The sequence below is a fragment of the Capra hircus genome, chromosome 5 (genome assembly GCF_001704415.2).
Source record: "Capra hircus breed San Clemente chromosome 5, ASM170441v1, whole genome shotgun sequence".
In the NCBI taxonomy this organism is placed as follows: Eukaryota; Metazoa; Chordata; class Mammalia; order Artiodactyla; family Bovidae; genus Capra; species Capra hircus.
Window position 1 is genome coordinate 98,949,582 of NC_030812.1, and position 26,256 is coordinate 98,975,837.

Sequence of the window (26,256 nt, forward strand, 5' to 3'; positions counted from 1 at the left end):
GCTTCCCTGGTGGCTCTGTGATGAAGAACCTGCCTGACAATGCAGGAGAAGCAGGTCCAATCCTCAGTCCAGGAAGATCCTTTGGTGAAGAAAATGGCAACCCAGTCCAATATTCTTGCTGGGGAAATCCCATGGACAGAGGAGCCTGGTGGGCTACAGTCCATGGGGTCGCAAAAGAATTGGACAGGACTTAGCGACTAAACAACTCCAGTACTTTGGCCACCTCATGTGAAGAGCTGACATGAGTTTGAGTGAACTCAGGGAGATGGTGATGGACAGGGAGGCCTGGCGTGTTGCGGTTCATGGGGTCACAAAGAGTCGGACACGACTGAGCAACTGAACTGAACTGAACTAGTGACTAAACAACAGCAGCAGCAAATATATATATATATATTATATATATATAAAATATATATATAATATAATATATATAATGTCTACATTACCCTTTTTTGGACTTTTGTGGGGTGATAAGATTTCAACCCTGAGGATCTGCTACAGTGAGATTCAGTCCAGTTGGAACAGAGTTTACAAACAGATTCTTAAAACAAGACAGTAATGGCAGAAATCAGTCTTTGATGAACAAAAATTTTTTTTCCTGGTGAATTATTTTGATCCTTGAAGTGATTTAGAAGTTTCACCAAGTGGTGACAATAAAAAGCTGACTCTTTAGAAGACAGTTTGTCAGTTTCTTATGAAATTAATATACTTGCCAGGTGATCCAACAGTCTCACTTTGGGGCATTTACAGAAATGAGTTGAAAACTGATGTTTATGCAAACTTACACAGGTGTGTTTATAGCAGCTGTAATTATGATTGCCAAAACTTGGAAGCAACCAAGATGCCTGTTAATATATAAATGGCTAAACACACTGTAGACTCTCCAAACAATGGCATAATGTTCAGGGACTTTAAGAAAAGTTCTCAAGTGAAGAAAAAAAAACATAAAAAGAAGCTTTTATGCAGGTTATTAAGTGAAAGAAGGCAATCTGATAAATCTACATACTGTAAGATTGCAACAACTTGACACTTACGTAAAGGCAAAACTATGGAGATGTTGAAAAGACATGTCTGAAGGGCCAAGGTGGAGAGATTGGGAGGGATGAATGGGGGAGGCCAGGGGGTTTTTATTCAATGAAACTACACTCTGTGATTCTGTAATGATGGATTTAAAACTACTAGGTGGTGTTTGGGGGGATTCTCAAGATCTCTAGTTCTTTATGTCTCAGCACAGAAAGAATCCAGTGAGAGGCAAAGTGATAGATGAGAAGTGATTTTTTAGAATAGGAGGTTTGTGAGGTTAACAAGTGGATAGATGAGAGGGTGCTGTGCCTGAGAACTTAGTGGGCTATAGTTTTATATTAATAATCAAAGGAAAAATGGGGAGGGGAAAAATACCACTTTTTCCCTCATTCTTGAGTAGATGTCAAGCTTCCATAGTCAGCTCTGCCTTCACGTCAGGCTGGGGAGTTTTCTTGTCCCTACATGGTTAAGCCAGGACAGTCATGGCACTATGGGAAAATTGTTTCAAGTCTCAGTACCATGAGGATCTTTCACTTTGAATGTCACCTTTCTATTTTATTGTTTTGTTTTTTTTTTTTTTACTTTATTTTACTTTACAATACTGTATTGATTTTGCCATACATCAACATGAATCCACCACGGGTGTATATGAGTTCCCAGTCCTGAACTCCCCTCCCACCTCCCTCCCCATACCTATGTGCAAAGAGCTTGTCCTGTGGGCCATTAACTTACTGAGCTCACTAGGTGGGATGTGGGTCTCATGCCGTCATTGTTCTATTGTTTTCAGAGATGTCTCATGCTTCTGTTTTGCAAGATTTTGTTGCTAAACAACCCTGCTTGGTTTTGTAGTTAAGCAAACCTGCTTTTTTAAGCAATCATTAACATACAGGGGTTTCCCATTCTCATACTTTTTACTTACAATCTCCAGTGGGATTAACCATTTAATTACCCACTTTGTCCCTTTACTCTATCCCTATCAAATTCATGTCATTATAAAAATGAAAGTGTTAGTTGCTCAGTCGTGTCTGACTTTTTGCGACCCCGTGGACAGTAGCCCACCAGGCTTCTCTGTCCAAGGAATTCTGGCAAGAATATTGGAGTGGATAGCCATTCCTTTTTCCAGAGGCTCTTCCTGACCCAGGATTGAACCCCAGCCTCCTGCCTCGCAGGCCGATTCTTTACTGTCTGGGCCAACAGGAAAGCCCAAGCTTGCCATAGCATATAGAACATAAAGAGCAAACCCTAATGTAGTCTATGGACTTCAGTTCATAATATTGGAGCAAAATTTGTTCATCAGCTGTAACCAATAAAACAAACTAATGCAATGTGTTTAAAACAGGGGAAACTGTGTATGAGGAAGAAATGCCTGTGGAAACTCTGCATTTCTGCTTTTTACCCGAACCTAAAAGTGCTTTTTTTTTTTTTTCATAAGCCTAAAATGGAGTCTCTTAACTTAAAAGAGCAGTTGACTCTTAGTCAGCATTATCATGTTTTTAGCTCAGTGACCTAAGAACCCGCTCTCATCCTTAAACTAGAACTGGAAGTTAAACATGCGACATATACGGAGCTCTAGTGTATTCTGTGTGACATGAGTTAAGGGTCAATGATTATTTGCTGTCAGAATCCTTTAAACTTAAAGTGTAAATCTGAAAAAGGCACGTTAGAAACCACTGGAGACAATGCTGAGCAAATTAAAGCACTAAGCCATCAAGAGAAAAAGAGAGGCTGAAATCTCTACTTTTGCTTTGCTATGACCACAGTAACCTTTGAAACAGAATTGTTATCCATCCAACTACCCTTGCTGAAGGGTAAGTATAATTTGGACTTTCCTAGTGATTTAGTAGTTAAGAATTCACCTACCAATCCAGGGAAAGCAGGTTCAGTCACTGCTCAGGGAACTAACATCCCACATGCTGTGGAGCAATTAAACCCTCAGGCTGCAACTAGAGAATAGCCGTGCCACAAAAAAAAGACCCTGCATGCTGCAACTAAGACTCACTTAACAACTAAACTACCATCACCATAGAGCTTCTCCATCTTCAGCTGCAAATAATATAATTAATCTGATGGTGGTATCCATCTAAAAAGTTGGGCTTCCCAGATGGTGCTTTGGTGAAGAATCCACCTGCCACTGCAGAAATTGTGGGTTCAATCCCTGGGTGGGGAAGATCTCCTGAAGAAGGTATCTTTTGACTTAGGCAAACACCTGTCCAGAGCTTAAACAAGGGGCTTCCCTGGTAGCTTAGCTGGTAAAGACTTTGCCTGCAATGCGTGAGACCCCAGTTCGATTTCTGGGTCAGGAAGATGCCCTGGAGAAGGGATAGGCTACCCACTCCATTATCCATGGGCTTCCTTGGTGGCTCAGACAGTAAAGAATCCTCTTTCAATGCAGGAGATTTGGGTTAGATCCCTAGGTTGGGAAGATCCCTGAAGGAGGGCATGGCAACCCACTCCAGTGTTCTTCCCTGGAGAATCCTTATGGAGCCTGGCGGGCTGCAGTCCATAACATCACAAAAGAGTCAGACATGACTGAATGACTAAACACAAAGTGTAAACAAAGTTAGGGAAATATCAAGGCTGTCCAGGTCACCATATACATATACATATACATCAATCTTGTTCAGAGGTACCCTGGCACAATAAGCAACACAGTAAATATTGTTTTTATCCACTCTAATTTAGACAAACTACCTATCCAGGAGCAGAGCTACTGTTTACAGTATAATTGCCAGCCTTGACCAAAATTTATTTTAGCTTTTCTTCCCTCTCTATAACTTGGTTTTGTAGGTATTACAGGAGCAAAATGTGGTTCGGTAGGTTGCAAAAAGAGCCTGGGTTTTGAGGTAGGAAACAGATGATCATTCTTGCTCCTTACTCATCCATGCTGCTACTGCTGCTGCTGCTAAGTCGCGTCAGTCGTGTCCGACTCTGTGCGACCCCATAGACAGAAGCCCAACAGGCTCCTCTGTAAATTCAAACAAATTCCAATGCTTGGATAAGGCAGATATTAATGTATCAAATGAAACAATGTGGATTGAAGCATTTACCAATAACTTGAGCTTTCTGATTTCAGTATACAGAAGGTTTAAGGATATAAAAAAGAAAGGCCAGCAGCGCCCCCTGGTAGGAACTGTTAGTAGATGAACTCAGGTTTTTAAAAACATTGAACTACAAAAAGCAACCCCAAAACAAAAACCAACCAGCCAACCAGACAACAACAACAACAACAACAAAAAAAAAAAACCTGCAAAGCAAAAAACACTTGAGTTTTTGGAGCAACTACGCAAGTTTTACTCTAGCAATCAATACTCCATTTATTTATGTGCGTGCATGCATGGGTGCTCAGTTGCGTCCTACTCTTTGCGACCCCATGGACTATACCCCGCCCATCTCTGCTATCCATGCGGATTCTCCAGGGAAGAAGAATAGAGCGGATTGCCATGACCTTCTCCAGGGATCTTCCCAAACTAAGGATCCAACCCACATCTGTTATGTCTTCTGAATTGGCAGGCAGATTCTTTACAATTGGCACCACCTGGGAAGCCCTAGACATAGGTTTATTCCATATCTTGGCAATTGTATAAGTAATGCTGCTACAAACATTGAGGGGTATGTATCTTTTCAAATTAGTGTTTTTGTTTTTTTGTGACATATACCCAGGACTGGAATTGCTTGGTCATATGGTAGTTCTAGTAGACATATGTTAACAATATTAATCTTCCAAGTCACAAACATGGGATGTCTCTTCATCTAGTTATGTCTTTTTAAATTTCTTTCAGCGATATTCTACAGTTTTCAGTACAAGTTTTAATTAGGTTTTTTTCTGAAGTATTTTATTCTTTTTGATACTGTTGCCGATGAATTTCATTTTCTTTCCAAATCATTAATCAGTGTATAGCAACTGATTTCTGTGTATTGACTTTTTATTCTGAAACTTAGACAAATTCATTTATTAGGCTAATAGTTTGTGAGTGTGTGTGTCTGGAGTCTTGATGGTTTTCTACACATAAGGTCTTCTCTGAACAGATGTAATTTTGCTTCTTTTTTCTCAACTTTGATGACTTCATTTCTTTTCCATGTCTAATTGGTTTGGCTAGAACTTCCATACCTGTGTTGAATAGGAGTGGTGAGAACAGATATCCTTGCTTGTTCTTGACCTCAGAAGAAACACTTTTATTTCTTTTTTCACCACTGACTGTGCAGTGGGCTTTTCATAAATGGTCTTTATTATGTTGAGGTATGTTAGTCACTCAGTTGTGTCTGACACTTTGTGATCCAACGGACTGTAGCCTGCCAGGTTCCTCTGGTCCATGGGGTGGTCCAGACAAGAATAGTGGAGTAAGTAGCCACTCCCTTCTCCAGGGGCTTTTCTTGTCCCAGGAATCGAACCCCTGTCTCCTGCATCTCCTGCTTTGGCTGGCGGCTTCTTTACCACTGAGCCACCTGGGAAGTCCATTTTATATGTATACAATAGTGATTGCATAGTAAGGGTCTTCTGTCCTATAAGATGGTTGTCAAGATGGTTGTAACAAATGAAAACATCCATCAATATGTTTTGCACTGCATATGCACAAGTGAAAAGTCTCCTTTGGTTTATATTTCTGGCTGGTTTGTACTTTTGAAGCTCACATAATTTTGCAAGCTTCTGGTTGAAGAGAATACTCTTTCCTCAGTCAGTTGTTTTTAACATGGCCAATGTGGACTCCTCGAGGTCATAGTCACGCTTCCTAACTTGAAGTTAAACCTCAGTGCACTGAAAGCATTCTTTTAAACTAAGAATAGTCTGGATCTTTGGCTCTTTGCTGTCTCTGTTGTATTACCCAGTGACCTTTTCCACATTTATAGCTCCTTTTCCCACATTTTTCAGCTCTTGCCAGGGGCACAAATATTTCAGGAAGATTTGAGAGCTTTAGAAAAGTGTCCTTCAGTTTTTTGTGTGTGTTAGTGTTTACTTTTTATAACCTGGCATTAAATATGGTTTATCTTGATTCTTGTTTGTGTGTGTGTGTGTGTGTGTGTGTGTCTGTGTGTGTGTGTGTTTGAGCCAAATCAGAGTACTTTATCTCCTTCACTCTGGTCCTGGCCCAGAAAAAGTTGTTGAAAAAAGATACTTACAAAGACAACAAACAATCTTTCCAGAATATTGTCAAACAATAGGCCAATTAACTAAACAAAGTAGATATTGAAAATAGTGAAAAAGTTCCTTTGGAGTTTTCCATAAAACTTGAACAAACTTTTTGGCCAACCTAATATTACATGTCTAAGTACACTGGACATCCAGTAAGTGGACTTCCTCACTAATTTATAGACAAAGCCCACAGTAACCACTGTGGCTAGGTGCTGATTATAAGAGAGACAGCAAAACCTTTTAAATTGGTCACTTCCTTCAGCTGATCTTGCCTCACAGAAGTTGGAGTTTTTCCTCTTATACGAGTATAGTACTACATTCTTCTGTTTGCAATGGAGAGTCAGGTGGTATATGCTGATTTAAACTTACCCAGGGATTCTGGCATTGGAAGGTCATCACCTCCATCTCGTCTTCAGAGTAAGTGGCTTTAATTTTCCTTTTGGCATTTGTGTATCTTCCAATAGTTAGATGTTCCTGTAAATTTGTGGCTTTAAATCATGACTTTGAAGATGAGCAGTAGTCATGTATTAAGTTGATATAGCATGGCCTGTCTGTAGATAATCACAGGTGTGGAAAAAAGTACATACCTTTAGATTTCTTTTTATGAAGATACTTTTGTGAAAAGTGAACATCATTCCTGTTACTGAGCCTTGGCTAAAAGAACCTGAATAAATATTTTACAAGTGTGAACAAAGGAGTATTTTTATTTTATTTGGAAATAAAAGCAGTTTTTCTATTTTTGTTTTTGTTTTTTTTTAATATAAATTTACTTATTTATTTTTAATTTTACTTGACAATACTGTATTGGCTTTGCCATACGTTAACATGAATCCACCACAGGTATATATGTGTTCTCCATCCTGAACCCTCCTCCCTCATCTCTCCCCGTACCATCCCTCTGGGTCATCTCAGTGAACCAGCCCCAAGCATCCAGTATTTGTTTTATTTTTTGCCATCCCATGTGGCGTGCAGGATCTTTGCTCCCCAACGAAGGATGAAACCTGTGCTCCCTGCAGTGGAAGCATGGAGTCTTAATCACTGGACCAGCCAGGAAGTCCCTTTTTTGTTTTTGTTTTTAACAAAGAATTTTTTTTAGAAATATTCTGCTACCTTGTTGTAATAGTAACCTACTTTATTTCAAATCTCTCTGTAAAATACTGGTTAAGTTCCAATGCGTTTGCACCCATAGCATTCCTTTCAGAATACAAAGTGTTAATGATTAACACTTTGCTAATTAATTAACACAAAGTGCTACAGATGTTAATGATGAATATCTTCCACTTTTCAAAGGGAAGGAAAAAATGTTCCAAAAGAAAATTATATTCAAGATTGATGTGAATGTACTCACAATCTGATTATTTTTTAAATTGAAAAATGTATCAGTTTAGAAGGAGATAAGCCACAAGACACAGGAGAATATCCCTGATAAACCTACTTGATATTTGTTGAATTTGGCAATTTTCTGTGTGTCAGAGGAGCTAGTATTCTGAGTGAAGGAGATGAGGATTCTAATGTGAGGTAACAGGTGATGGATTCCATGGCTGAAAAGAAACTAGAAACTAAGTAGAAAAAATGTATAAAATGATCATAATATAGTACTGCCTTCTGATGTCAAACCAAATTTACTACTATTGCAATTTTTATCCCACCTGATATTCATTCCATTGTGTGCTTAGCAGGTGTGCTGCATCCTTTCAGGATGACGTGGGATAATTTCAAACTATTCAGTTATCAACATTCTAAATTGGAGACTGAAAAGTCTTAGGGTTAGCAAACAGTTTCACGATACCCTTCAAATGGGGGTTATGGAAAATTGGAGAATTTTGATAACTATAGTGACAGTTTGGTCAAGCTATATTTTTTGGTGGGAAATAGCAAAGCTTTCTGTTCCCTATTCAAATCTAGCAAAAGTGGAGAAAAAGGAGGATGGTGTTGAAAGGAGATGTGGCAGGATGAATATAGAAAAAGCAAGATTTTCCTCAAAAGCTATGATCTAAGATCCCAAATCAAAGGGGTCAGAAAATGTGTCTCTTCTGCTCATAATCATTATTCCTCAAAATATCATTATAAAAGTAAATCTGAAAAACAAAGCAGAATAAAGTCAGAACAAAATATGTGGTTACAAAACACTTGACTGCAAAAAATGTATAACCTATAAGTTGAGAATTTTGTATTTGGTGGTTTTACCGAGGACCATAGCTGGGAAGGCAGCCTCTTAGATAACTCTGAGGAACTGTTCCCAAATGGTAAGGGAGAAGCCAGGACATATAGGAGTTTTTGCTGCAAATAAAAAATATATATAGTTGACTACCAAAAGATGACTACTAATCACAAAAACAGACATATCGAGTTAATGATTTTAGTGTTTTCTTATGTGTGAGAAGACGCAAGAGTCTGGACTTACTGAAATCATTCCCGTGATGCCTATTTTAACTATCTAGTGCTAGTATCCTGTTTTTCTTCACTCTGAATTCCACTCGGGTTTCAACATCGGGGCAGCTACCCTGGCTGATGGGTTTATGGTCACAACATCCCTTGTCTATTGAAATGGCAGGTGACATTCTTTCTCCACAGATTGACCTGTTATTACAATTATTGTGAAACTACCCCCTGAGCTCTTTGGCTGAACTGTTCAGGCTGTGGGAGACTGTGTTGCTTGCTGCTGCTGCTAAGTCGCTTCAGTCGTGTCCGACTCTGTGAGACCCCATAGACGGCAGCCCACCAGGCTCCCCCCATCCCTGGGATTCTCCAGGCAAGAACACTGGAGTGGAGTTGCCATTTTCCTTCTCCAATGCATGAAAGTGAAAAGTGAAAGTGAAGTCGCTCAGTCATGCTCCGACTCTTAGCAACCCCATGGACTGCAGCCTACCAGGCTCCTCCGTCCATGGGATTTTCCAGACGAGAGTCCTGGAGTGGGGTGCCATTGTGGGAACTGTAGAACAGTGATCATATCAAAGGCATTCAGGTAAACCAGAGATGTGAGTCGCCACCTAGTTTATGGCCCAGCACTTGATTTCTTAAAAAAGTAGATAAGTGTTCACAAAATGCCTCTAGAGTCTATCTATTCATCCAAAAATAAGCACCTGTGCCAGGCATGCCCTGGTGCTGAGGTTAGGACAAATGAAAAAAATAGTGGAAAAATATTTTCTTTTTTGTGTGTTTATTTTATACTACTAGGAAGACATACAAATAAACAAATAACTAAGTATATACATATATCTGGGTTAGATAATATTAAACGCAAGAGAGAAAATTTTATCTATGTTTTGTACTCTCACATTCACCCCTCTGCTTTTTTTATCCTTTATTTATTTATTTATGGCTGCGCTGGGACTTTGCTGCTGCCTGTGGACTTTATCGAGTTGTGGGCTATTCAAGGGCTCCTCGCTAGCTGTAGTACACAGGCTTCTCATTGTGGTGGCTTTTCTTGTTGCAGAGCTCAGCCTTGGTACCAGATGTGCACTGCTTAGTCGTTTCACAGCATGTGGAATCTTCCCAGATCAGGGATAGAATCCCTGTCCCCTGCTTTGGCAGGTGGATTCTTAACCACTGGACCACTAGAAAAGTCCTGAGAAACTGTTTTTTATTTGTGATGGAATTGCGAGTTAACTTCAGAGAGGGTATGATATCAAGTAGGAGCCCTGCCTCACAGGATGACATCTGAGCCAAGACCTGAAAGAATTAAAGGACAAAGATATGTTTCCTTGGAGAAGAGCTTTTTAGAAGATGGACCAGGGCAAGGGCAAGTTCTCTGGGATGAGAACGTTCCTGTCCTTTTGTAGGAGGAGCACATAGGTTGGGTGTGAAATGATGGAGCATGTCTGTGTTGAAAGCAGCAGGAGATAAAGTCAGAGATGTAACGGGAAATGGATTGAACAGGAATTTGTAGGCTCTTTTACAGATATACAGTCTTAAATCTGCTTGAGAGAAGGCCAAGGAAAGGTTTAGAGCAATGGAGTGAGATGATTTGGCATACTGTTTATTATTTTTTTTAATTTTATGTATTTATTTATTTTTGGCTGCACTGGGTCTTCGTGGCAGTCCAAGGGCTTCTCATTTTTATGGATCACGGCTTCAGTAGTTGCAGAATGCGGTCTCAGCAGCTGGGGCTTGTGGACTGTAGAGCATGGGCTCAGTAATTGCGGCAGAATCTTCCCAGACCAGGGATTGAACGTGAGTCCCCTACATTAGCAGGCAGATTCTTATCCACCACACCACCAGGAAATCCTTGGCATATTGTTTATATTCAAACAAAAACTAGCCCTGCATGGATATTTCCAGATGACTAAAGGAGGAGAAGGGGATGACAGAATGAGATGCTTGGATGGCATCACCGACTCAACGGACATGAGGTTGGGTAAACTCCAGGAGTTGGTGATGGGCAGGAAGGCCTAGCATATTGAGGTTCATGGGGTCGCAAAGAGTCAGACACGGCTGAGCGACTGAACTGAAGTGAACTGAAAATTTACCTGGCATCTTCAATTTGTTGTAAGTTCGTTATTTCTAAAGTCATGAAGTGTTGCAGAAAAACAGCTCAGAAGAGTCATAAAACCCTCCTCTCAATTCCATAAATTTTCAATGAACAGTTATTGTGTACTAGACTCCATGTTGAGAAGAATTTTTTCATTTAACCCTTTCCAAAGCCTCACCAAGTAACTTATGTTATGTTTCACAAGTGAGGAAGTTAGTATTTTATGAAGGTTACAGGCTTAAAGTAACATGCTCAAATACAAATCTGTTACATTTGAGAGCCTTTGCTCTTAACCACTGCTCTCCTTCAGTAATAAATAAGATAGTGACTATATGAAACTTTCTCCATGTTTCAAAATTTCAAGGCAGGAAAGAATAAGGAAGAAAAGAGACAGAAAGGTAAAATACCACACAGCTGTCAGGAAAGTTCACCTAGGACTAAGTCTCACTAAGTTTAGCTGCTCTGTGTCACACAGGATCACATTAGAAGTTCTAGGTCAATATTCTCCAGTGTGGTTTCTCTCATTTTCAGATTACACCCGGGACCTTGGAGCTCCTCTAGGTGTTATCTTTTCTCTCTCTCCTTCACATGATTATCCAGGTGTCACTATCTAAAATTTAATACATTCTGTTTCCTACCTTAATCTTTTATCACATATAGCTATCTTAAATTCCATCTCTACAAGGATATTTTAGAAAGGGCTAACTCTATACAAATGTCAACATACTAACAGTAGAGATTGGTAGTAGTTGGCTGAAAACTGGATCACACAACTCAGTCGCCTGGGGGACTGTAAAAAACTAAAGTATAAATAAATGGACTTGCAGGTCACTCTGGAACTTTTTTTTTTAATCAATTAATTAATTGTATTTATTTTTGGCTGTGCTGGATCTTTGTTGCTGTGTGGGCTTTCTCTAGTTGTAGTGAGCAACTCTTTAGTTGCTTCTCATTGCAGTGGCTTCTCTTATTGTGGAGCACAGACTCTAGGGTGCTTGAGTTTCAATACTTGTGGCCCACAGGCTTAGTTACCCTGCCACAGCAGGTGGGGTCTTCCTGGATCAGGGATTGAACCTGTGTCCCCTGCATTAGCAGGAAGATTCTTAACCACTGGACCACCAGGAAAGTCCTTAGGACCCTACTTTAAGATAACTGATAAATGTTCTTTTCTGCCCCTAACCCCCAACCTGAATCTAGCTCTTTCTTATGTGAGCCAAACAGCCTTTGCTTTTTGTACCAGATGAACTCAGCTAAGTTAACCAAGCATGTTTTCTTAATGTCTCAGATCTTCGTCATGGTCCACGTTGGCACAACTTTGCCCTGAAATTTGGTTGTGCTGTGATTATACTTCTTGCCTTGACTGTGACTGGGTTGAGTATTTCAGGTAAGTGATGCAAGACCATTTATTTCTTGTTCTACTTATTCTCCTTCTGCCATAAATAGTAAAGTATGTTAAACATCTTTGGCCACCCCAAACTTAGTGGAAGATTGATGAAATAAAAACAGTTATAAAAGAGTGCTCTAACAGTGCCCAGCCCACATCCACTTTGCAAACCCTAGGCTTTCACATTTCTCTTTCTAATTATTCTGAGAATATTCATAGGGGATTTACATGTGCTCCAAGAACTTTTTTAAAAATTGCAATTATGATAAAAGCTTGATAATAACAAAGAAAATAAGTTTATAATTGCTTAGAGGTTTTTTTTTTTTTTTTTAATGTGGACCATTTTTAAAGTCTATTGAATATGTTACAATACTGCTTCTGCTGTTTTTATGTTCTGGGTTTTTCTTGTTGTTGTTGTTGTTTGTTTGTTTTTTGACCCCAAGGCATGTGGGATCTTAGCTTCCCCACCAGGTATCAAACCAGCATCCTCTGCATTGGAAGGTGAAGTCTTAACCACTGGACTTCCTGGGACATCCCTACAGTTTCTTAGGTGCCTACTAAATTCTAGATTGTCCTAGGCAATGTCTCCCATAGGACAGACACTATTATACTCATTCTGAAAATGGAACATGTAGACAGGAGTGTAAGCAATTTAAGAATTTAAATAACACCTGGGATTTTACTTATATAGTGGGTGTGTGCATGCTAAGTCACTTCAGTCATTTCTGACTCTTTGAGATCTTAGGGACCATAGCCCTCCAGGCTCCTCTGTTCATGGGATTCTCCAGGCAAGAATACTGGAATGGGTTGCCATTCCCTTCTCCAGATTACTTATATATTAGATGCAAGCAACTCCATGTTTACTTATGTGTTTGTTTATGTTGTCTTCTAAGCAGACCCGCTGTTACTAAATTGCTATTGCTCTTATCTTCTGTTCATTTCAAGCTTGTTGAGATAGTACTAAGACAACAATTTCCTGAAGTGATAAATATAGCATATCCATTTCATTGCACCTTTCAGCATTTTATCTTCTTAATGGTGTTTCTTTATTTACCAGTGATACTCATAAGACAAAATACATCAATAGAAAAAACCAGCATGGATGCTCAAGAGAACAGGAAGGAAGCAACAGGTATATTTTGTGGCTTGAATTTTCTAAGAATAACAGCTATAATTTGATAGTTATATCGTATTATTTTTGTTAAGGCTCATTACAACCCATGTGTTAAGATTAGTTTTATCACTCTGATTTTATGTTTGACAAAGCTGAGGCATGGAAAGGTTAAGCAATTCATCTGGGGTCATACATGTGCTAAGGGGTGACACTGAGAATTGTACTTCAGTGGTCTATCGTCAGAGCCTATGACCGTAACTACCAGATAATACTGCCTTCTGAGTACTCAGGCTAGGAGAGTCAATAATTATTAGTCAAAATCTAAGCCATAAAGTAAAATATACATTAAGTGAGATATTTGGTGATTTTAATATGTCAAACAGCTAACCTTTGACTAAAGCTAATGAATAGAACACAAACATGTAATGAATTCTTTAATACTTATTGTATTAATCATTAAGATATTGATCTTGTCCTTATACTTACTAAGCAGTGTGTGTTAATACTCTATTGTTGAGAGACTATAGCAAAATGCGATCATTTATTATATACATTTGTATAGAAGAGAAATTTTAAGAAAATGAGAATATCCCTCTAAAAAATGCTATCCAATAGATCTCATTATTAGGCAAATATATAATTTAGCAATTAGAAACTTTCAAATAATTTCTCTCCATGATACTTGCCATTAATTGTGGGTACGAATTATTATTTGCTTTACATTTTACATGTTGTTTCAAGTAGACTTTTTTTAAAGAGAGTTTGATATAGTTGTCCATGGAGTAGGAAGGGCAATGATAAGGAATTTAAGGAATCTCAAAAAGAGTTTTGGCTCTATCACCACCTGCTTGTGTGGAATTGAACAAGTTATTCTGTCTGTCAGTGTTTTAGCTGGTCACTAATTTTCAAATTTTAATAGCAGAATGAACAGTGGTCTCAAAACCCTCAGTTATATTAAATTCATAAATTGTTCTCACAATGACAGTCAAAGACTTTCCTGAATTTATAATAACTTGTATGAGATCCAACCAGTCCATCCTAAAGGAAATCAATCCTGAATGTTCATTGAAAGGACTGATATTGAAGCTGAAACTTCAATACTTTGTCCACCTGATGCAAAGAGCTGACTCATTTGAAAAGACCCTGATGCTGGGAAAGTTTGAAGGCCAGAGAAGAAGAGGATGACAAAGGATAAGACGGTTGAATGGCATTACCGACTCAATGGGCGTGAGTTTGAGTAAACTCTGGGAGTTATTGATGGACAGGGAGGCCTGGCGTGCTGCAGTCCATGGGGTCACAAAGAGTTGAACACTGCTGAGTGACTGAACTGAACTGTGTATGTGTGGTCAGTGTTAGTGGAATGGGGACAGGTTAGAAATATAACATTCATTTCTTTTCTTCCTCTTTTTTACTTTATTTTTATTTTCCCTCTTCTTTGTTACTTTAGAGAGACCAGTTCTGTTAAGGTGTCCAATGCACTGGCAACAAATCCGAGATAAATGCTTATATTTTACTGAAACTTTCAAACTTTCAAATGACAGTCTAGCTGACTGTTACACAAGAGAATCCAGTCTACTGCGTATTCAAGATCATGAAGAATTGGTAAATAATTATTAATAAGTAAAATACTTCAATAACACTCAGCATTGGCTTCTAACCATATCAAGATTTTTGTGCTCTAGTCTCGAGGGTTCTATGCAGATGGAAGTATTAACCTTGACTTCAAGGAGCTTACAATCTGAGAGACTAAATGGACATATAAGCAAAATAAATATTATTTAATGAATACAAAAATATAAACATAAATATTTGGATGTATAAATGAATGGAATAGAAATATCACAAGTAAGGAATAATTAACTCCAATGGGGTGTCAGGAAAGGCTTTGTGAGGAAGTGATACTTGAACTGGGTTTCAGAGGATGAATAGAAGAATGCAAACCTGCAATAGATAAATGGATTCAATACTCATTTCTTCTGTTTCATTTGCAGAGACTCATACAAAACCTGATAAACAAAGAAGGAATTCTGTTTTGGATTGGATTAAATTTTACATTATCAGAGAAGAACTGGAAGTGGATAAATGGATCCATTTTAAATTCTAATATGTAAATATTAGATAAGCTAATTTGAATATTCTATTTGTATGAGGTTTGCAAGGCAAGATAGTAACATTGCTATTGAAGACTGAGATTTATAGTTTTAATTTAGTTTAGAAATTTTCAAAAGAAGCAGTATATTCTGAGAAGAATGACTTTGAAGTTAGTTGAAAATCTCCATATATGAAAAGACATCACTCTTTGTCACAATGTATATTTTTAATTGCAGTGGAGTTTTAGGAAACAGGGGATAAACCAACTCCTTTGGGAGGGACACCAAAAAAAAAAATTCTAATAACAAAATTTAAAAATAAAGAAATTTCTAGCTGGATGCTATTGGAAAAAGAATTTTTGTGCCAATATTATTAAATATAAAGAATTTAAGTAGAACTTTTCAACCTGTGGGGACCAAATAAGTAGGCCACATACAGCACTGAAATATGAATATGAGAAGAAAAAAGTATAGTAAATATCTAATTGTGGAATCCAGGCATTTGAGAGGATTGGCCAACTTGTGACAAATATTGTAGCCTATTTTAATCGGTGGTGGAGAGAGAGAGTTGTTTGAGGAGATGCAATGACACTGCATAAGCCACAAAAGAGCTATCTGCTATTTCTTTAAACTTTTTATTTATTTCTTTATTTATTTTTGGCAGTGCTGGGTCTCACTGCTGCTCAGACTTTTCTCTAGTTGCTCAGAGTAGGGGCCACTCTCTAGCTATAGTGTGTGGGCTTCTCCTTGGAGTGGCTTCTCTTGCTGCAGAGCACAGGCTCTGTAAAGAAATTCTGGTGAGCGTTTCAGAACAGATGATATCCTGTTATGATTTTTGAGTCTGTGAATGATTTATTTACATTTGTATAAAGTACAGTTAAAATTGATTTTTTATCATTCAAAAAAATAAGACATTAAAATTGAAGACACAGGAGCAGGTAAAAATTTATCTAAAACAGAGCAATACTTTGTTATGTGGAAACTTAGAAAAATTTGATAGATATATTGCTTTAATTAGCAAATTTTTATGTTGTTTTGCTCATGTTCTAAAATATAATATTTTTAAATATAGTACTTAAAAATGAATATCAGTTTAAAATAAAGGGTCCTGGACAAGAATAAATGTATGGAAAGGCAAATATATTTTGTTACATAAAATCTATTCTGGTTTTTATTTGTTTTCCAGGGATTATATTCTTTACTTTATTTACATATAAATGCAACTCTAATATTAACTTATTTCTATTTTTCTGAACATAGAAAAGGTTAACTTTGGTTTCTGCGTGGGTATGTTTCTTATCGGGCCATTATGTTTATTCTATTAAACTTTATGATAAAATTAGAAATCTCTGTAGTGTCTATGAGAAGAAATATAGGCAAAGTTAATGAACTAAATTCAATTAACATTCTATTCTATTCTGAAGACTGAAAGGATGCTTTGGTTAAGACAGTGATCAGGTAACCCTGAAAGGTATCATATGATAGTAGAAAGAGTAGCAGTTAGATTCTGCTTTTATTTAGTTCTCTACCCTGGTTTTCAAGTAATGAAAAACATAAACAGTAATTTTTTTTTTTTCAGTTTTGGGGATTAAGAAGATAATAGTAAAGAAGTAGGCAGAGATCTGGTCAAAGAAGGCCTGTGAAGTCACTGAGGGTCTTTTGAAAAAAGTCAAATGAGCATTTAAAAAGTTATCTTGAAGTTTGAAGAAGGGGACGAGAAGGGTGAAAGAGATAAAACACAGGGGACTTTTGCTATTACTCGCTTGAGAGAAATACTGATGTGACTAGACTGTCAGGCGCTAGGAGGGAATCAGGTGGACTTCTCAGGGCCAAGGGCCCTTATGAAGAAAAGAAGCAAAGGAACAAAGAAAATCTGTGATGGATCCCTGCCCACCATACCACTTCACTTTCAATTTAGGACAAGAAGGTGAACGTCTTGCCCATACCCCATCCTGGCGTGCCAGTTCTGTGTTACCATCCCATTCTTTGACGGCTACTCACACCACATCTGCAATGAGCCACAACACTCCTGCATCTTTGGAACTAAGAGAACATTTATCAGAGCAGACACTCGCAAACTGTTTGGAACGGGAAGAAAGGAACCTTCCACTACATACAACATGAACTGAACCTCCTTTTCTGGCCACATTCAAATTCTGCAGACCCTGCGTATCTATACGTACTTACTACATTTCCTGAGCACATACTCTGTTTAAGCCTGATCACACTTCTATAGGTATCATCTTGATGCCTCCCCAAATACTAGATTATTATATCCTAAATATTTAAGAAAATCAAAGTTCCGTGAAAGCAATAAGTTTTTCGTGTGATATGTTAATAGATTCAGTTTCCAATTTTCAAAGCTTCATTTTGTATATATCATGATGATATTTCTATTTAGAATGCTTCACTTCCAGTGAAGATGAACTTGCAAGTTCCAGATGTTTATATTAGCTTTCTATTAAAAGTTTATATTTATGACTGACTGTGTAGTTATCACTGTTCAGTTGCTAAGTCGTGTCCAACCCTTTGTGGCCCCCATGGACTGCAGCTCCCTAGGTTCCTCTGTCCTCCAGTGTCTCCCAGTTTGCTCAAATTCATGTCCATTTGAGTCAGTGATGCTATCTAACCATCTCATTCTCTGCCTTCCCCTTCTCCTTTGGCCTCAGTCTTTCCCAGCATCAGGGTCTTTTCCAATGAGTTGGCTTTTCCCATCAGGTGGTCAAAGTATTGGAGCACCAGTCCTTCCAAGGAATATTCAGTGTTGATTTCTTTTAGGATTGACTGACTTGATTTGCATGCAGTCCAAGGGACTCTCAAGAATCTTCTCCAGCACCACGATTTGAAAGCATCAATTCTTTGGCACTTACTCTCTTTATGGTATAAATTTCACATCAGCACATGAGTAATGGAAAAGCCTTGGCTTTGACTATACTGACATTTGCTGGCAAAGTGATGTCTTTGCTTTTGAATATGCTGTCTAGGTTTGTCATAGCTTTCCTTCCAAGGAGCAAGTGAAAAGAAAATGAAAGTGGAAGTGTTAGTCCCTCAGTTCGGTGTGACTCTTTCCCACGCTATGGATGTATCCCTCCAGGTTCCTCTGTCCACAGAAATGGAATTCTCCAGACAAGAACACTGGAGTGGGTAGCCATTCCCACGAGCAAGTGACTTTAATTTCAGGGCTTTAGTCATTGTCTACAAAGATTTTGGAGCCCAAGCAAACAAAGTCTGTCACTGCTTGCATTTTTTCCCTTGCTATTTGCCATGAAGGGATGGAACTGGATGCTGAAATCTTAGCTTTTCAATATTGAGTTGCAAGCCACCTTTTTCACTCTCCTCTTTCACCCTCTTTCAGAGGCTTTTTAGTTCCTCTTCACTTTCTGCCATCAGACTGTTTACTTACCCAGTGCTTAGTAACTGAGCATCTCATTGTTTCCTGAAAGTTACAGAAAATACTGGCTGGATGAGGAGAATTATGTGAGAAAATCATGAACACTAAAGAGTCTTTTCTTTTGCTCTACAGATTACCCATTTCTGGTGATGTTAAAGAAGACGGCTGTGTTTGCCTATCAAGGACACAACTTATTTCTGATTACTGTGCTGTAAAATATAGAGGGATCTGCCAAAAAGAACTAAACCTGTCAGAAGTAAAGTCATATGTTCCTCCAATTGACTAGATATCTGCCAGGAGCCAGTGTGAGGAATCCCACCCATGACAAGGTCATGTGGCAGAGGCCTGATGGGCAAGGCGAATCAGGCCTCAGGTTTTCCCCCTGGTATTTCCTGAGCACGTACCCCCCCAAAATAAGAATACGCCTGCCTTATTGTATTGTGCTTTTCTACTTTTCTGACACTCTCTGGAAAAAGTTAATTCAGGGCTTCAGTCTCCTGCAAAAGAATGTCTGGGCTTAAAACCCCCTCTGATAACTCTCTAGCTTGCCTAACAGGTTCCCCCGGAATTTTTACAGCTTGTGAATTGCTTACAGTCTCCCAACCGCCAGAGGCACAGGAAGCTTAAAACATCCTAGAAATGCAGGGGCTTTCGAGATGTCAAGATCATTAGAATAAAACTGATTAAGCGCTTCATTGTTGAGCCAATACTGCTGCCAAATTTTCATATCTTTTATTTGTTGATATAGTTGGTATATAGAAAAAAACAAGTAGCAACATTAGATCTTTGAGTTAAGTACCTTCTTTGTTATAACCCACTGCACCTTTGTTCTATAGACATGTAACTTTAGTGCTTTAAGGAGATGCAGATTAAAGAAAAACACTTCAGGGGAAACGAGATCAACATTCATTAAGGAAGAGAGCCAAAAATTGTTAACAAGCCTCTTGGCCAGTAGATAATGTAAATCACCTGAGACCTTTTGTATACAAAAAGATATTCAGAAAGGGTCAGGACTGCTGCCCCTGCATGACTCTGTATCTTCCATTAGGTAAAATTTAGGGTATATAAACACCTTTTGAATAATAAAGTTGGAGGGGGTTTTTGCACAAGCCTGGCCTCTCCCGTGTCAATTCTTTCTCTTGCTCCCTCTCCCTCCCTCTCCTTTTCAGGCCAATCCCTTGGAACGTGGAGGCTTACCGAGTCTACTTACTTGCCCGGGCTTCTGAGACCCATTCAAGAGGGAGCCCAAGGTGGGGCACCCTCTGCTATTTAAGCGGGAGCCTGTGGCCCAGCGTAGATGGTGCAAGTTCCTTGTCTGAAACTTTATTGGTTTTCCACATAAACCAAGCTAATCAGCCTCTTTCCTCCACTCATTTTCCTACTACACCATTTTTTCCAAATCTAATCTTATATTTCTAATTAAATTAAGTTTTCCTCGCCTATCCATCTCCCCTTCGAATCACCCTAGATCCACCGGGGCTGGACCCCAGCAGATATCCCCCTCCATCTCTTTAATTTCCATTTCAGATCTCTGTCATTTTAACTGTATATATTGTCATAGTGGCTCCATGTACATTTTGTGGTACAAAGTGAACACACACTGAGGATTCTAATTTTTGTGAATTTTACAAAAGTTCATGTCTAACCTCCTCATTAAATAACTGAGAAAACATATACCTAAAGAAAAGATGTCTCAGGGCATGTGCTGAGGAGTCGGATAGGTGCGTCATATGGTAGTTCTATTTATCAGTATTTTAAGGAACTGCCATACCATTCTCCATAGTGGCTGTATCAAGCATTCCCACCAGTAGTGCAGGAGGGCTCCATTTCCTCCACATGCTCTCCAGCATTTCCTGTTTGTAGATTTTCTTCATGATGGTCATTCTGACGGGTGTGTTAGCTTGGACATAAGTACACAACCATATGTAAAATGGATAGCTAGTGGGAAGCTACTATACAGCACAGAGAACTGAGCTCAGTGCTCTGTGATGACCTAGAAGAGTCTGATGAGGAGGGGGGCAGGCAGGAGGCCCAGGAAGGAGGGGATACATATATATACTTATAGCTGATCCACTTCATTGTACAGCAGAAGCTAACACAATATTGTAAAATAATTATACTCTCATGAAAAGTCTCATTTTAAGAGACAGTGATGCACTATGGATAAAACCCCAAACCAGCTAAGGGGAATGATTTCTAATCCAGCAGCTTTCACCCACCCCCTTCTCTGCCTTATCTCACCTCCAAAAAGTTTTAGTCAATATTTCTAAAGTCTTCTGCTTCTTCCACAGCCTCTATGTTTTGCTTTTATATTTTGTGGTAGAGCACTGACTAAAATCAGTTCTCTGGATTTTTATATCAGAGATCCATTACTAAAGGAATTTGGAGAAGGGGACTTAACTCTTCCCCATCATTGCAAAGTTCTTTTCATTTTAATTTTATCCCTGCTTTTTTTTTAAATTAAATTTTATTATAGTGTAATCACTTTAAAATGTTGTGTTAGTTTCTCAGTTCAGTTCAGTTGCTCAGCCATGTCTGACTCTTTGCATACCCATGGACTTCAGCACACCAGGCTTCCCTGTCCATCACCAACTCCCGGATTTTACTCAAACTCATGTCCATCGAGTCAGTGATGCCATCCAACCATTTCATCCTCTGTCGTTCCCTTGTCCTCCTGCTTCAATCTTTCCCAGCATCATGGTTTTTTTCAGTGAATCAGTTCTTCATATCAGATAGCCAAAGTATTGTGACTATCATCTTCAGCAACAGTCCTTCCAGTGAATTTTCAGAACTGATTACCTTTAGAACTGACTGATTTGACCTTGCAGTCCAAGGGACTATCAAGAATCTTCAACGACACCACAGTTTGTGCACTTAGATGACCCAGAGGGATGGTACGAGGAGGGAGGAGGGAGGGGGGGTTCAGGATGGGGAACACGTGTATACCTGTGGCGGATACATGTTGATGTATGGCAAAACCAATACATTATTGTAATGTAATTAACCTCCAATGAAAATAAAACCACACCAATTCTTCACTGCTCAGCTTTCTTTATAGCCAGCTGTCACATCCATACATAACTACTGGAAAAACCATAGCTTTGACTAGACAGACTTTCATTGGCAAAGTAACATCTCTGCTTTTTCATATTCTTTTAAGGTTCATCATAGCTTTTCCTCCAAGGAGCATGAGTCTTTTAATTTCATGGCTGCAGCCATCATCTGCAGTAATTTGGGAGCCCAAGATAATAAAGTCGCTTTGGCATAGTCAATAAAGCCGAAGTAGATGTTTTTCTCTAATTCTCTTGCTTTTGGATTATGCAACAGATGTTGGCAATTTGATCTCTGGTTTCTTTGCCTTTTCTAAATACAGCTTGAACATCTGCAAATTCTTGGTTCATGTGCTATTGAAGTCTGGCTTGGAGACTTTTGAGCATTACTTTGCTAGTATTGTGAGAAGAGTGCAATTGTGTGGTAGTTTGAGTAATTTTGTCATGCCTTTATTTGGGATTGAAATAAAAACGGACCTTTTCCAGTCCTGTGGCCACTGCTGAGTTGTCCAAATTTGCTGGCATATTGAGTGCAGCACTTTCACAGCATCATTTTTAGGATTTGAAATAGCTCAGCTGGAAATCCACCACTTCCGCTAGCTTTGTTCATAGCGATATTTCCTAAGGCCCACTTGACTTTGCATTCCAGGATGTCTAACTCTAGGTGAGTGATCACACCATCATGGTTATCTGGGTCATGAAGATCTTTTTTGTACAGTATTAGTTTTTACTGTACAGTAAAATGAACCAACCATACATATACATATATCCCCTCCCTTTAGGACTTCCTTCCAACAGTGCATTAAGTACTGTTCCATGTGCTATGCACTGTGCTATACCTTTTCGGCACCAGGGACCAATTTCGAGAAGACATTTTTTCCACCAACCAGAGAAGGGGGTATGTTTCAGGATGATTCAAGTATGTGATTTTTATTATTCATTTGTTTATTTACTTCTATATTATTATATCAGCTCCATCTGGTTTTACATCAGATCATCAGGCATTAGATCCAGGATGTTGGGGGCCCTGCCATACTGTATATCCACATTAGTTATCTGTTTTCTACATAGTATCAATAGTGGGTATATGTCAATCAAATCCCTCATTTCCTCCCACCATCCCCTTTCTCCTTTGGTGTCCAAACGTTTGTTCTCTATGTCTGTGTCTCTGCTTCTGTTTTGCAAATATGATCACCAGTACCATTTTTCTAGATTCCACATGTATGCAATAATACAAAATTTATGTTTCTCTTTCTGTCTTACTTCACTTTATATGACAGTCTCTAGGTCCATCCATCTCTCTACAAGCAACCCAACTTCATTCCTTGATATGACAGAGTAATAGTCCATTGTAGACATGCACCACATCTTCTTATTCACACTTCTGCTAATGAACATTTGGGTTGTTTCTGTGTCCTCACTACTGTAAATAGTGCTGCTGTACACATTGTACTGCATGTGTCTTTTTCAATTATGATTTTCTCTTCAATGCTTGTTTATTTTTCTTCTATGTTTACTTCTTTTTTTTTTGTTACTTATTTCTATGGTTCATGATATAGGAAATATGTAATCAAACTTTTCATTGCTATCGTGGAAAATGTGACTTTTATTTTCCATCTCCACAGTTGGGGAAGCTAAAGTTACAGAAAAGACATATTTATTCTGATAGATCTCTCGAGTACTCTGTTTAAAAAAAAACACATGGCAAATTTTCTGTGGAAACCAAATAAATGGTAATATTGAATTTATCCTTTAAGGAGACTCATAATAAATTTCCTGAAAAATAGATATCTACTTACTCTGGTAAGTCAATGCCAACCTGAATCATATAAATTCAAATAATAGTATAAAGACCAAAATAAAATTTGAGTTTCTGCTTTCCATGCATGTTGATTTATAATAATTATTCATATAAAATTTTGAACACATCAAAAATTCAAAGTATAATTCATTTTGTACCAATTACTTAGGGAATATTAACAAGTTTTTAGAAACAGATTCTAGACAAGAGTATCATTACAAAGTAATACATGATAAAAGTGAGATTTTTGAAGTGTTTGATACTTTGGGGGAAAAGATCTGTAAAGAACAGATACTTTAGAAAAAATGTTCCCACAATTGACAATATACATTCCTACCTCCTTGGAATGACGTTCAAAGTAACCTTCTAAAGCAGATCAGGGTAAAGCTAAGTTCATTCTCCTATACTTCTGAGATTTGAAATCAAGCACCCCTAAAGCACACATCTGTACGAACCTTTTACAATGAAATGAAGCCCAAGAAGTTAGGTTCTTCCTCTGTCGTTTGCTATTGCACTATTAGATAATTATGTGAATTCATTCTTGGATATATTAAGGCTGAGGTCATCTCTGAAATTCAAACTATAAAGATGCAATTCCAGGAGGAAGGTTAGTCGAAACCGTATTATAGACAGATTAAAAAAATATCAGATAAGAGAACCTGTTTTTGTTTGCAGTATTGAGTCAACGTTTCCTGACAATAAACTCACTGCAAAGCCAAGTCATGTCAACCTATCATGTCATTCAGGATCAGCCATTTACACTTCCTCTGTGGAGCCCATGCTTCAGATGCAGGTTCCTGACCACTCTCCAAACGGATCCTGATGTTTAAGGATTTCACTTTTGCCCCACATGTGTAACACATTCCTTTCATATAACCCTTTGATGCTTTGCCTAGGAAAAGCCTAGGAATTGTAGAAAGCGCTAATCGAAGGTTCATTTCTTTCTGAACTTTCCTCAAATCTCCCTGGTTCTCATCATTTTTAATCTTCTTCTCCCCACTTTTCTAAAACAGGATTTAGCTTCTTCTTTGCCCTGTTATATGGGCTTTCCTGGTGGCTCAGACAGTAAAGCGTCTGTCTACAATGTGGGAGACCTGGGTTCCATCCCTGGGTTGGGAAGAACCGCTGGAGAAGGAAACGGCAATCCACTCCAGTACTATTGCCTGGAAAATCCCATGGACAGAGGAGCCTGGTAGGCTACAGTCTATGGGGTCGCAAAGAGTTGGACACGACTGAGCGACCACTTTCACTTTCCTTTCACTTTTGCCATATTATAGTTAGTTCATTTTATGATTGTAAGACTGGCTCTGCTTCTTTCCTGGCTAAAGTTGGACAAATATCATGATAGAACAATGAAGGGAGGTCTCTGACTCAGTTACAAGAGTAAGGGCATAACAATTGTCTGTTTATGCTGCACTGAATCACCCTTGAGACTGGACCAGTGACATATCTTCCGTTTATTTTCTGGGCCATGTATTTGAATTTGAAATTCATTTCCCACTATTTTACCTTCATGTTCTACCCATTGACAGAGCTCCTCCATATACACAGTCTGTGTTCAAGCAAGTATCATGGTTAACATATATACACTATTACATGTAAAATAAACAGCAAGGACATACTGTATATCCCTTTGCTGTACGCTGGAAACTAACCCAGCATTGTAAAGTAACCGTATTTCCATTTTTTAAAAAAATCAATTATCATGGGAAAAATTAAAAATAAAGCATAGCACAATAGCCTAGCTTTTTTTAAGCTATTTTTTTCCTATCTATTATGTGTAAGTAGCCGCCAATTAAATTCTGTTTCAGGTATGGATAAACAAGAGTAAGTTTTTACATTCTTATCAAGCAGTGTGGGAGAGGAAAATCTAAGATTATGAGTTAATTATAAAATAGTTTTAAATTCTAAACATTTAGAAACTCTTGAAGCAACTAAAATAACCAGGTGTGATGGGCAAAGTTTTTAATTCACCCCTTGACAGCAGCTGGTTTGCATCTGCAGGTGTTTGGTAAACTCCATTCTGTCCTCTTGTTGGCTTATTGGGTTTTGTTGTGTATGTGTGTGTGTGTGTGTGTGTGTTTAAGTATGCTTGTTCCCTTGCGACAAAGCAAAACCAAAGTAAAAAAAAGAAAAGAAAATTGTATATCAAAAAGAAGTGCTTAATCTGTTTTGTCCTTTTGCACAGCTTATTTATTTCCTTCATCACATATGAGATTTGATCATTTATTTATCTCTCATTTTACTATTGTTATTATTGCATACCACTATTGCCATTTGAGCTCCATGAGATCAAGTACCTTTGTAGTATTGTAAGTCAATGCATGGTTTTGGCACATAGTAGTTGTTCAGTAAGTATTTCCTGAACAACAAACACATAATTATCAGATGGAATTTGTTTACTGAATGAGCTCTCCTAGATGATTCTTGCTTGAGGCCTCTCGTGCAACGGGTGTAAGATGGTTACTGGACTGGGGTTAGTTCAAAGTCTGTGTTGCTTGTATATGTGGTGACTGATTACTTGAAACCTCAGGAGGATGACTGAGTTACAAGAGCAGTTTTCTGAAAGGATCATTTTTCAAATAATAAGCAGCATAGAATGATGCATCAGCATTTAGGAGGTGATCTGAGTCTCTCCCGGTGGTGGTGCTAAAGACTCCACCTGCCAACGCAGAAGATGCAAGAGATGAGGGTTTGATCCCTGGGTCAGGAAGACACCCTGGAGGAGGAAATGGCCACCCACCCCAATATTCTTGCCTGCAAAATTTCCATGGACAGAGGTGCCTGGAGACTACATTCCATGAAGC

At 38.5% G+C, this 26,256-nt stretch overlaps 1 pseudogene; it reads left to right on the top strand.

The window, feature by feature from the left end:
- LOC102183506 lies at positions 6,420-18,959 on the top strand (annotated as a pseudogene).